Genomic DNA, 12,355 nt, shown 5'->3' on the forward strand with positions numbered 1-12,355 from the left:
CCAAAGCCACTCTGCTCGCCCATCGTCACAACTAGACGGCGCTGATCACGTTCCTGAGAAGCTTCCTCAGAATATTCCTTGTATCATTTGCCAAAATTACTCCGTTGGGGTCGTAAAAACGCAAGAAAACAGTTCGCTATGACAAAGCTTGTATTACGAATTTTGACTCTTAAGTGGCCATTGTGCCAGTTTGGGTACACCCCTGTAAAATCCTGAAAAATATTTATTAAGACTTTTTTCTTATTTTTTTGTATCTTTGTGTTGCTAATAATTAATAAACTAAAAAAAAATCTAAGGTTACCCTTCTAGTTTTTGTTTGGCCTCAAATGGGTTAATCTGTTGCTCATAGTAGCAAGTCTGTGCCAGGAGTTTAATTAAAAAAGAGCTTAATTGCCATACAAATTAGAAAGGCGTTTCTCGCACTACGGCGTCCTATATGCATTGTATCGAAATGAGGACATGCGGAACCGTGTCGTATTTCTAGGCACTGCATTATCTTCTAACTCGGTACGCAGTTTATATTATGTGTTTTTTTTCTAAACGAATGTAAAAATACAGTCTCCCTTTCAAAATACCTCTGTCAAATCAACGCATTTCTATCTTTGACTGCATTGTCCCTCATATTGCAGTAAGCAGGTAAATGTCAAGTCTCAAGTAATGCAAAAATAAAGTGTTCATTATAAAAAATAAAATAAAATAAAAAATAAAGTGTTCATTAACGAGAAACTAAGTGGAATGCTATGGAATGAAAATGAGCCATCCAATAAAACTAAACGACCTTGTTGAACTTTGCGTTGATTGAAATTTTAAATTGACGAACCAAAATATAGTTATTGTTACTAATTTGATTGTACACAATATTCTAAACTACATATTGTCATGTGTAAATGTTGGACCATCCTTTCCTACATAGATTGAATAATGTAAAAAACCCAATCAAGTCCGAGTCGGAATCGCACACGAAGGGTTCCGTACCATCGTACAAGATATAACATAATGTTCTTTTTAATATATATTTTTTTTTTGCATGGTGGCATTTTGAAACTTTTATTATTTATTGCAATAGTGCCAATAGAAATCAGCAGTTCGCGGGTAGTAGTCAGGTTTTAGTGCTGTTTAACTTTATCTTGTCCTGGAAAATTAAAGGTTCTATGGAATTTCCAATAATGTGAATTTTTGCAAGATCTTTGTAGGCACTAGAATAATGTTATTTTTGAATTGAAAACTTTTAACAATTTTTTCAAATATTGGTCGTTTAGTGTTACAATAATCTTCTATTAAATACAGCTCTAAACAATTTTAAACAATACATACTTTTTGATAAGAAAATTAACTGATTTTAGTTTTTCATACTTCTTATTGAAATAAAAAGAAATCATGTACATCGGTACATGATTTCTTTCCGGTTTCATCAAAAATAGATACAAACACAAATTACAAATACCAACTTACCATTTATCGCACAGCTGTCGATAAGATCTTCTTAATAATAGAAAAACAAAAACTTAGTCCAGGATAACTTTCAAAGTCTCTTCTACTTTAAACAAAACAAATTCAATAACACTGAAGAGTAGGTAAGTGAACTTTAACAAACTTTACTCTTAACGAGAGCACAAAAACGTCAATACCCAATACTTCAAAGGACCGGAGTGGTTTTTAAATTCAATTTGTCTACAAATAAGGTTAATACGGATTACGTAGAGCTACGAGGTGGGAGCTACGAGGCGCTACGGCGTAGACGTCCGTTCGCGTCTAGTTCCATGCCGTATACTGATATGATGAGTTAGCATGCTCCATCTCATAATACACTGAGCGGACCACTTGGTTTAAATAGGTCGATAAGGTAGCCTTTATTACTGAAACAATAAAGTCTATTTTAAGATAGGATTCATAATAGGGTAGGCTGTACAAAGGGAATTCTACCGTGAAGATGTAAGGTGAGAATATTTGTCATGCCATTTTGCGTATTGGCTTTTGTTTTTCCTGTTATTTACTCACTCGCGAGTCTAATTTGTCTTGATTTTGTTACTGTGTGGTTTTCATTTTGTTCTTGGGAGTACATATACCTATTATACTTAGTGATACCCGCAACTTTGTGTAGGTATTATGGTGGTAGAGTGGCAGGTTGTGTGGTAGGTCATGTGGTAGAGTGGCAGGTTTTGTGGTAGGTTATGTGGTACCTACCACATAACCTAGGCATACAGACGTGGATTATCAAGATTTATTACGTACTCTTTATTATGACTATGGTGTTATTATTTTATATTATTATGTTTTAGGAATCCTATATTTAATTTATAAATCACATTGGTAAAGAGCGTTAAATAATTAATATATAAAATTAGTTTTTTTTTAATTAGCGTAATGTATTTAACTTTTTTAAGTCCCATATAAGTCTATTGTTTTCTCCAAACAAAGTACTCATAATCTACGACCTACGTGTATGTATGTATGTTATACACTCTCTAAGCATACTCTACGTTACAAGATACCGCTGTGCCAAATGTCGTTTAGATCGGTCCACTACTTTAGGCGTAAAGCAGAAACAAACAAACAGACATACTGTTCTATTTTTAATAAAAAAATATACATTTTCTCCTGTCGTTAATATTATGAAATGTAAACGAAAGAAGAAAATAAATAATTCATTTTTCTAGTACATTTTTTCCTTTTTTCTAACCCTACGGCTCCATTCCTTATGATTAGGGCTTAGCCAAAATATTATTCGCTCATATGAATTCTCTAGAGAGCGTAAAGAAATCAATTGAGGGCACTGGCATACGAATGATTCCCAACAGGGCGATACATTTTCATTTGCCTGTCGCTTCCGGAATCTGTGATTTGGAAACACGGGTCTGAACTCGAGAAACAAAACTTATCTTCTTCTAATAACATTAGAAGTTGCAATATCTTTTGGGTGCACATATAAAACATATTATGTGTAAAATATTTAATACATAATTCTTTTTACTTGGAAGCTTATACTCGTTAAAGGGAATGGTATGGATGGCCTGACAGTTTTCTCCAATGTTCTCAAAAGTGTGTTATGTCTGCTTAGATGAGAATATGGCCTAGTAGACTAATTAGCTTTGGCCGTAAATCAGTTATGAAAAATTGATTTCAGCTCATACTTAATTAACCTTGGACCCAAAAAGCTGGACTTTTGAAAACATAGAGAAGAAAATCGGATAGCTATTAAAGTGTATTAACATATTTTAGGTACAAATTTTAAATACCACTTTTTACATTGGTACTCAATTTAAAATTATTAATTACTTTAATAGATTAAATTACTTATTATTAATCTAATTTATTTTAGTTTTTAATTTAATATTGGTTTTCTGTCAGTTTTTTTGTCAATTTAGATTTAAGTTTATTTTATACAATTGTCAATTATAATAACTACCTAATTTATTAAAATAAAAAACATATTTTTACTTAACTTCAAACTACGTGGATCATGAAACCATCGTCGGTGTGTAAAAAATTAGTTGAGAAAGTTAGCAAGTGAGCGTTTTCCGACGAGGGTGATACATCCTCATTAGCGGCTCATGTCTGAGATGTGTAATTTGGGAACGCCAGTGGATTGCTTACATACCTACCTACTCTAGCTTAACCCAAGTATTATATTACTACCTACATCTACGCAATTTTTTCCACGTAGATTTAGGTTTTTAAAAATCCCGTGGAAATTCTTAAATTTTCCGAGATAAAAAGTAGCCTATGTCCTTTCCCGGGATGCAAGCTACCTCTGTACCAAACTTCAAAATCTATTAAAAGCAAGCGGACAGACAGGCATACTTTCGCATTCTTAATATTGGTACTGTATAGATTTCATTAGTTTGTAGATCGCCAGAGTGGATAGTAGTTTCACTTACACATACAACACGTCACTGCAAAATACTTGTAAACTTTTACTTAGCCAAAAAAATATGCGACGTGCCGTTTGTTTTCTTTGCATATTAAATAAAAGATTTAACTCGTAGATATTCGATACATCTGGAACCATTATCTTTTAAAGTCATTATTATATTTTGCCGTATCGTGCAATGCTCCGTGGAAAAACACTCTAATGATTTTAGATTAGCAGCGTGTTTCTATTTTTGACGAGAAACATTCTTTTTAAGATTAAAATAACATTTTAATATTGCAAATACATTTTTATTAAGTCGCAGAAACATTCTTGTTATTCGTTCCATTTATAATAATTTTCTTTATAAAAATATTCATAAACTCTTCAGGATAACATTAAAGCCGAGCGCATATTTAATGTCCCTAGGGTGTCCACTGCAAAAGAAGGACACATTTGCTATTCATAAATAAATGCAACGGAATTTATTTGTAATCTCGAAAAATATTATCAACAAAATATTCTTTCGTATTGCAACATTATGTTAATGCAAATCTAATGAAATCTCGTAGAAAATAATTCAGTTACTCTCTGGTGCCTGCAACTTTGCCCGTGTGAATTCAAATTTTAAAAATCCCACGGGATCTCTTTGATTTTCCGGGATGAACAGCAGACAATGTCACTTTCCAGGTGTTTAACTATGTCACTTTAATGTAACTATATAATAGGTATGTAACTTTAACAAACAAACATACTTCGGTATTTATAAGGATAGAGAAGGATTTAAAAGAAATATGTAAAAACAAGTAGGTACCTACCCATGTCTATATGGGTACCTATTACCTAGTCATGTATATGTATAGGTATAGTGTTTTTTTCATTTTAATTTTTTATTTTATTTGGATTAACAAACAGTAGCACGCAGTGATTAAAAAAATATAGTAGAATAATGAAGTAAAACTGTGTTGCATAAATAGGATTTAAAAGTTGTATGGCGTAGGATTGAAAAGATTAATATGCTAAAATATATCAAGATTTAAAAAAAAAAAATAAGTACTAGCACCCATAGAGTTTCCAGTAGATTTTATATCTGTCAAAGCTCTTTCTATTTATAGTGCTATAAATAAGTTATTACTAGCTTCCGTCCTGTGAAATTCAGATAGGGAAAGATGTTAAGTTCGAAACTTCGGATTTTGATTAAGAAGGGTCTCTCCGTCACTCGCTCCATACAAACGTAATTCCAATTTCATTTGAATATTAAGCAACCAAAGTCCATGAAATTTTGCAGACATATTCTAGAAACTAATATCAGCTATGCCTGTGGTTTTCCTGATTTCCGTTAAAATATTCGGTTTCAAAGTTACGCGGTCTTAAAAATTCACATACAAATCTTTGAGCCCCCGTAATTTTAAAACTACATATTTAAAAAAATCTAAAACACCGCAGGTACAGATATTAGTTTCTAGAATATGTTTACAAAATTTCATGGACTTTGGTTGCTAAATATTCAAATGAAATGAGAACTACGATTGTATGCAGTAAGTGACGGAGAGAGCCCTGTTAAAGTTGAAGCAGAGACGTCTAACTATATTTTTCCTATGTGCAAAAGTTTAATTTACGCATTGTTTTAGTCGATTGACGTCCACTGCCGGACATAGATTTTTATAGGGACTTCTACAATGTACAAGCCACGACCTTGCGCCTCCTGGATTCAAGAACTTCTCACAACTCAATTGATATCATCTTACCTAGATGTGAGTGTTTTAGTACTCCGTCTTCACCTATTCAGATAATTTCTGTAACTAATGTATTAATAACTCAAAATTTAAAAAACCCCGACCCTCTATAAGAAAACTAGAAAAGAGCTGATAACTCTCAAACGGCTGAACCGATTTTCTTCGATTATAGCTAAGAACACTCTCTATCAAGCCACCTTTCAAACAAAAACAAACTAAATCAAAATTGGTTCATTAGTTTAGGAGCTATATTACCACAGACAGAAACACAGATACACACGTCAAACTTATTACACCCCTCTTTTTGGGTCGGGGGTTAAAAAATAACAATAATAAACTATTAAAATTTTATCATAGTAATAATTTTATCATAAACCCCATAATCTGGGTAGCATTTTATCAGCATAGAATTTTATTTACCTACCAGTATCCAACAAAATTTAATCTACAGAGAGCTTAGAGAGAGCACATATACTTGGCTTTTACGGAACCGACGTTTTAGAGGAGAGATATTTCGCAAAATATAGCCGCTATTAAATAAAAGTGGAACTGAAAAATGAACATAGGTTAATGTTTAAGTGCTGTAATATAAGCCAGCGTAGCAGAGTGTACGAAAATTTAGTTATTCGATGCTTTTAGCTTTAATAGACAGCTCTGCCATCGAAGACTACAGCTAATTATTTTGGGATGATATCACTTGATATAAGTACAATCATAGTTTTATCTTTTAACTTATAGTTTTCAATTTGGTACTGCCTTATGTTAAGTTATGATTTACCTACAAAAACTTAGTATCATTTTCGTCCACATGGATTAGGTTTGCTAAAAATCGATCTCTCAGTACAATATTTAGTTAAAATTGGCTAAACAGATGAGCTATGAAATGGTTACAAGAGACAGATGTAAAAAGTCAATCGCATATGTAATATTAGTGTAGATGAGCCACAAGCCAAATCTAAAAACACATCATACAAACACAGAGTAAAGATGGTATTTTTTTTTTTACCTAATGTGATGAATGTGAAAAATAGTATGTTTAAATAAGGTTTCCCATGGTTTTTAGAATGTAGAAATTAGAATGTTAGAAAGATTCCCAAGATGAAATTTTGAATTTTATCTTGGGTTCCTCGGGAACCAATTTTTACTACAGATAAGTAATCACACTTATATTATAAAGGAGAAAGTTTGTATGTGTGTGTGTGTGTATGTTTGTTACTTCTTCAAGCAAAAACTGCTGGACGGATTGGGCTGTTTAGAATGGAGATAGATAATATCCTGGATTAGCACATAGGCTACTTTTTATCCCGGAAAGCCAAAGAGTTCCCACGGGATTTCGAAAAACCCAAATCCACGCGGACGAAGCCGCGGGTGTCAGCTAGTTAGTTATATAATGACTTACGTACACTCATTATATTTTGATGAGATAGTAGTAAAATGCAATCCTTTTGAAGGTGCAGTCTCAATGTATAGCCAGATGATTGTCGATAAAGGTTTTTTCCACAACACATTATTTACAATTTAATTCCTCTAATACTACAAAAACATACGTGGTTCATCCCAAGAGAGTAGAAAAAGCTTCGGAGCGCTCACAAACTAAAAGTAATCACGAAATAAGTTTTCTAAACGCCGGCTTGTAATTCCTTTACGTCCAATCATGGCCTTTGTGATTTGAGATCAGCCGAGTTTTTCCGAGGGTTCTCTAAACTAGCGTATCATCCGCTTTTTGCGTGGGATTTTTCCGTTTCTTTGTGAAGTATAATCTAGTGCGACCGATCTTGTGTAATTTTTTATGTAAATATTGAACTGGTTGCCATAATAATTTCTCAATATTTTCACGTTAAAATTAGATAGTACTTTTACATCAGAAAATTATGCGTTCGAGTCCTTAACATTTAAAAAAATCCTAGGTAAATAAGCTTTTAGGGTTTCGTACCTCAAAAGGAAAAAAACGGAACCCTTATAGGATCACTTTGTTGTCTGTATGTCTGTCAAGAAACCTATAGGCTACTTCCCGTTGACCTAGAATCATGAAATTTGGTAGGTAGGTAGGTCTTATAGCACAAGTACAGGAATAAATCTGAAAACCGCGAATTTGTGGTTACGTCATTTAAAAAAAATTAAAATGTATTTCTATTTTCAAAATAAGATAACTATACCAAAAGGGGTATCATATGAAAGGGCTTTACCTGTAAATCCTAAAACAGATTTTTATTTATTTTTATGTATAATAGTTTTTAATTTATCGTGCAAAATGTTGGAAAAAATACCCGAGTACGGAACCGGTTTTTTTTTATTTAAGAGCAATTCTCGTGTTCGGTGTGTAAAGGCGCATTTACACATTCGCAAAAGAGGGTGCAACGAGTGGCGAGTCTGGATGCAAGTAACCGGTAGTCCACACATTAATTATTGTTCTCGTCTCGCAGTCATGCAGTGGCTAACTGGCGAGATAGATAGTGCATCGATGCTATCTATAGTGGCAATTTCGAATATTTAAATGCACGATAACACGGGCGAGGCACAGGTGGTATATTTTATACACTCTGTATATGTGTCTAGTATGCTAAGTCAGTTTTGCTGCCTTTTTAGAAAATATTTAATTTTATCTCCCAATTATTTACTATCGGAAAGATAACATGCAACTTTTTTCAACACTCGTGCACAAGTAACAGACAGATAGTCAGTAGACACGAATATAAATTGAAATAGTTTATGGAATATAACTAAATCCAAAAGTGCGTCGTAAATCTGATTGTGCCGTGGATACTGAATAATAAACGACACTCATAAATCTCGTATGAAAACACCATAAATCCAAACCGGTTCTGTTCAGGTTAACCACAAATGGACGGACGGATAGAAAATTCAACCGCTACCAACTAAAGTACGTGTATTTTTCATTGTCAATTTCTTTTGTATTAGTACATAATATTATCATCAGTATTAAATACTAAATAATACCCGCGACTTCGTCCACGTGGATATAGATTTTTTAATCCCGTGAGAAGTCTTGGATTTTCCGGGATCAAAAGTAGCCCATTTGTAACCCAGGGTATAATTCATCCCCATTTCACACAGCCAAATTCGTCCAGTATTGGTTGCGTAAAAGAGTAACAAACACACGCATACACAATACACAAACAAACTTTCACCTTTACAATATTAGTGTGATTAGTGTGACACTGCTATTAGAAAGTGAACTCATAATTTTGCGAATCGCTAATGTGGTCGCGTCATCATCGTCGTCAATCGATAGACGTTCACAACTGGATTTAGGTCTCTCAAAGGGACCTTCCACACATCGCGGTCTAGCGGATTTAGATTTTTGAAATCCTTTGAAAAGTGGTTAATTCCTAAATACAAGCTATCTCTATACCTACCTACCAAATTCCATCGATATTGGTTAAGCAGACGGGCCGTAAAAAGTTATCAGATAGATAGACAGACACTTTCTCATTTATAAAATTACTGGTTTTTGCCTGGACCTTTTTCACTATATATAGCCCGTAGCACTTAGGGATTATGCAGCGTATCAGTGAAATATTTTTTGAAATCAGATGAGTAGTTTCGAAGATTACCTCCTACATTCAAACGTATATACTTAATCTGTTCATTATATTGGTATGGATGTTGGAATTAGTAATAATAGTTCGTTGAACATTCTGCTACGTCGATGCCAAATACGGATGGATGAACGCGACGCTCGACAGATAAAAAATGTGCTCTAAAGATTCAGATATAAAATTCATCCCTTGACACCCTTCATTAAGGCAGATCGTAAAGATTTTTAAAATTCACCTCATTAATACTCATTCCACGGAACATCTCAAATCCTATAGGAATTCGGGGGTCTTTGGAGGTCAGATGCATAAAGAACTGATTACGGATTCCAAACACAGAAGGCACTGGTAGAAAATTGGAAATTTGCGGCAATAGAATCTTTTTTTATGTTTCTGTCTGATCGAAAACTTTACCTCGAGTAGTTTACCTCAAGGTTTTTAGGACAATCCGTGTGATTTGAGTTAAAAATAAAAGTTGAAATATTAGGAAATATTTCAACTTCCCATTTTATTACTATTATACTCCTTTAGAGATTAAGATTGTCCACTTGCACAAGAACAGTTAAACTGATATAGTTAAACTTTGTAATGCTCTCACTTTTTCGCAATTGCATAATACGGTTGCCAAAAAGTGACAGGAATAAAAAATTTAACTAAATCAGTTTAGTTGTCCTTGGTGAGTCTCTGACTTATCAATTAAATAATAAGCAAGTACGTAGCGTAGAATATTAACAGGGCTCTCTCCGTCACTCGTTTCATACAATCGTAGTTCCAATTTCATTTGAATATTAAGCAACCAAAGTCCATGAAATTTTGCAGACATATTCTAGAAACTAATATCTGTGTCTGTGGTGTTTAGATTTTTCTAAAAATATGTAGTTTTAAAATTACAGGAGCTCAAAGATTTGTATGTGAATTTTTAAGACCGCGTAACTTCGAAACCGAATATTTTAACAGAAATCTGGAAAACCACAGACATATATATTAGTTTCTAGAATATATCTGCAAAGTTTCATGGACTTTGGTTGCTTAATATTCAAATGAAATTGGAACTACGATTGTATGAAACGAGTGACGGAGAGAGCCCTCTTAAATACGGTAATAGAAATGGTTTCTGCTCTTTTTAATATCGGGACATCATGTCACCGATTTTAAATAACTTGTAAAAAAATCAAAAATAGCTTCTATCTCTACCATCTATAGCGCAACATAAATTAAACTATAATAACTATGTAAACATGTCTAATTTTACAAAAAGGTGTTCAGATGTTTTTCTACATAAATCTGACATACTCACGCTCTTTATAACCCCCGACCCAAAAAGAGGAGTGTTATAAGTTTGACGTGTGTATCTGTGTATCTGCCTGTGGCATCGTAGCTCTTAAACTAATGAACCGATTTTAATTTAGTTTTTTTTTTTTTTTGTTTGAAAGGTAGCTTGATCGAAAGTGTTCTTAGCTATAATCCAAGAAAATCGGTTCAGCCATTTAAAAGTTATCAGCTCTTTTCTAGTTACTGTAACCTTCACTTGTCGGGGGTGTTACAAATTTTTAATTTACACTTGTACAAAAACGTGTTCAGATGTTTCTCTACATAAGTCTGACATACTCTCTCCTTACCACTTCTGTACACATACCTTCAAGTCAAGAGTAAATAGGTATTCTAGGTACAGAACATAGTAATCATTTTCCTGATGATATTTTCCTTCACCGAAGAGCGAAGATGAATTGTAAATATCCCTTGGAGCAGCTCAACGTTAAATATACAGGGACGTTTGGAGAAATTTTTCAATTTGGGCTCCCACCCATAAATGTCAATAAAGTATGAATCTATTACCGGAGCACGATTTCTAACTGAAAAATATTGAGACTTTGAATTATTTTTATGTCATTACATGAGAGTTGTGGGTCCAGGTCTTTTAAATTTCAGCTGCTTTTATTGATTTCTTTCGGGTCAGTATAGGTAGGTATTGTGTATGTTTTGATTTGAAAGCTCATTGATTCTACTCTGTTGGGAATTCTTGGCTGAACAATTTGCGCACAATTTTTTTCAATGATTCCTCTGGTTTATATTTTTTGGGCTAATTGATTAAAGTGATTAATTGTTTATCATCATTATTAGACACTAGCTGACGCCCGCGACTTCATCCGCGTGGATTTAGGTTTTTCGAAATCCCAGGGAACTCCTTGGTTTTCCGGGATAAAAAGTAGCCTATGTGCTAATCCAGGATATTATCTATCTCCATTCCGAATTTTAGTCAAATCCGTCCAGTAGTTTTTGCGTGAAAGAGTAACAAACATACACACACACACAACTTTATCTTATCCTGGAAAATTAAAGTTTCTGTGGAATTTCCAATAATGTGAATCTTTGCAAAAAATAAGGTCGTAAAATCATCTAGTAATATAATACTTAAGTATCCCTATTTAGCACTACCTAGAATAATGTTATTTATGGATTGAAAACTTTTTAACAATTTTTTCAAATATTGGTCGTTTAGTGTTACAATAATCTTCTATTTAATACAGCTTTAAACAATTTTAAACAATACATACTTTTCGATAAGAAAATTAACTGATTTTAGTTTATCATACTTCTTATTGAAATAAAAAGATATAATGTACAGATTTCGGTTTAATCAAAAAATAGATACAAATACAAATTACAAATACCAACTTACCATTTATCGCACAGCTGTCGATAAGATCTTCTTTATAATAGAAAAACAAAAACTTAGTCCAGGATAACTTTCAAAGTCTCTTCTACTTTAAACAAAACAAATTCAATAACACTGAAGAGTAGGTAAGTGAACTTTAACAAACTTTACTCTTAACGAGAGCACAAAAACGTCAATACCCAATACTTCAAAGGACCGGAGTGGTTTTTAAATTCAATTTGTCTACAAATAAGGTTAATACGGATTACGTAGAGCTACGAGGTGGGAGCTACGAGGCGCTACGGCGTAGACGTCCGTTCGCGTCTAGTTCCATGCCGTATACTGATATGATGAGTTAGCATGCTCCATCTCATTATACACCGAGCGGACCACTTGGTTTAAATAGGTCTATAAGGTAGCCTTTATTACTGAACCAATAAAGTCTATTTTAAGATAGGATTTATAATAGGGTAGGCTGTACAAAGGGAATTCTACCGTGAAGATGTAAGGTGAGAATATTTGTCATGCCATTTTGCGTATTGGCTTTTGTTTTCCC

General features: G+C 33.5%; 1 protein-coding gene across 4 annotated transcripts in view; it reads right to left on the minus strand.

Annotated features, from left to right (window-relative positions):
• The window catches only part of LOC123868798 (suppressor of lurcher protein 1-like), an 82,809-nt gene extending 70,656 nt beyond the window's left edge, over nt 1-12,153 (minus strand). The window contains exons 1-2 of one of the 4 annotated variants that reach the window (XM_045911405.1): nt 11,966-12,153; nt 11,824-11,934 (exon numbers count right to left, since the gene is read on the minus strand). The gene's annotated coding sequence lies outside the window, so the exon portion shown is untranslated. Of the gene's footprint in view, nt 1-1,452; nt 1,782-11,823 lie in introns of those variants that run through there. The other 3 variants (XM_045911406.1, XM_045911404.1, XM_045911403.1) reach the window with 3 other exon arrangements.
• Nucleotides 12,154-12,355: the final 202 nt, after the last annotated feature.

Source organism: Maniola jurtina, chromosome 10 (assembly GCF_905333055.1).
Source record: "Maniola jurtina chromosome 10, ilManJurt1.1, whole genome shotgun sequence".
Lineage (NCBI taxonomy): Eukaryota > Metazoa > Arthropoda > Insecta > Lepidoptera > Nymphalidae > Maniola > Maniola jurtina.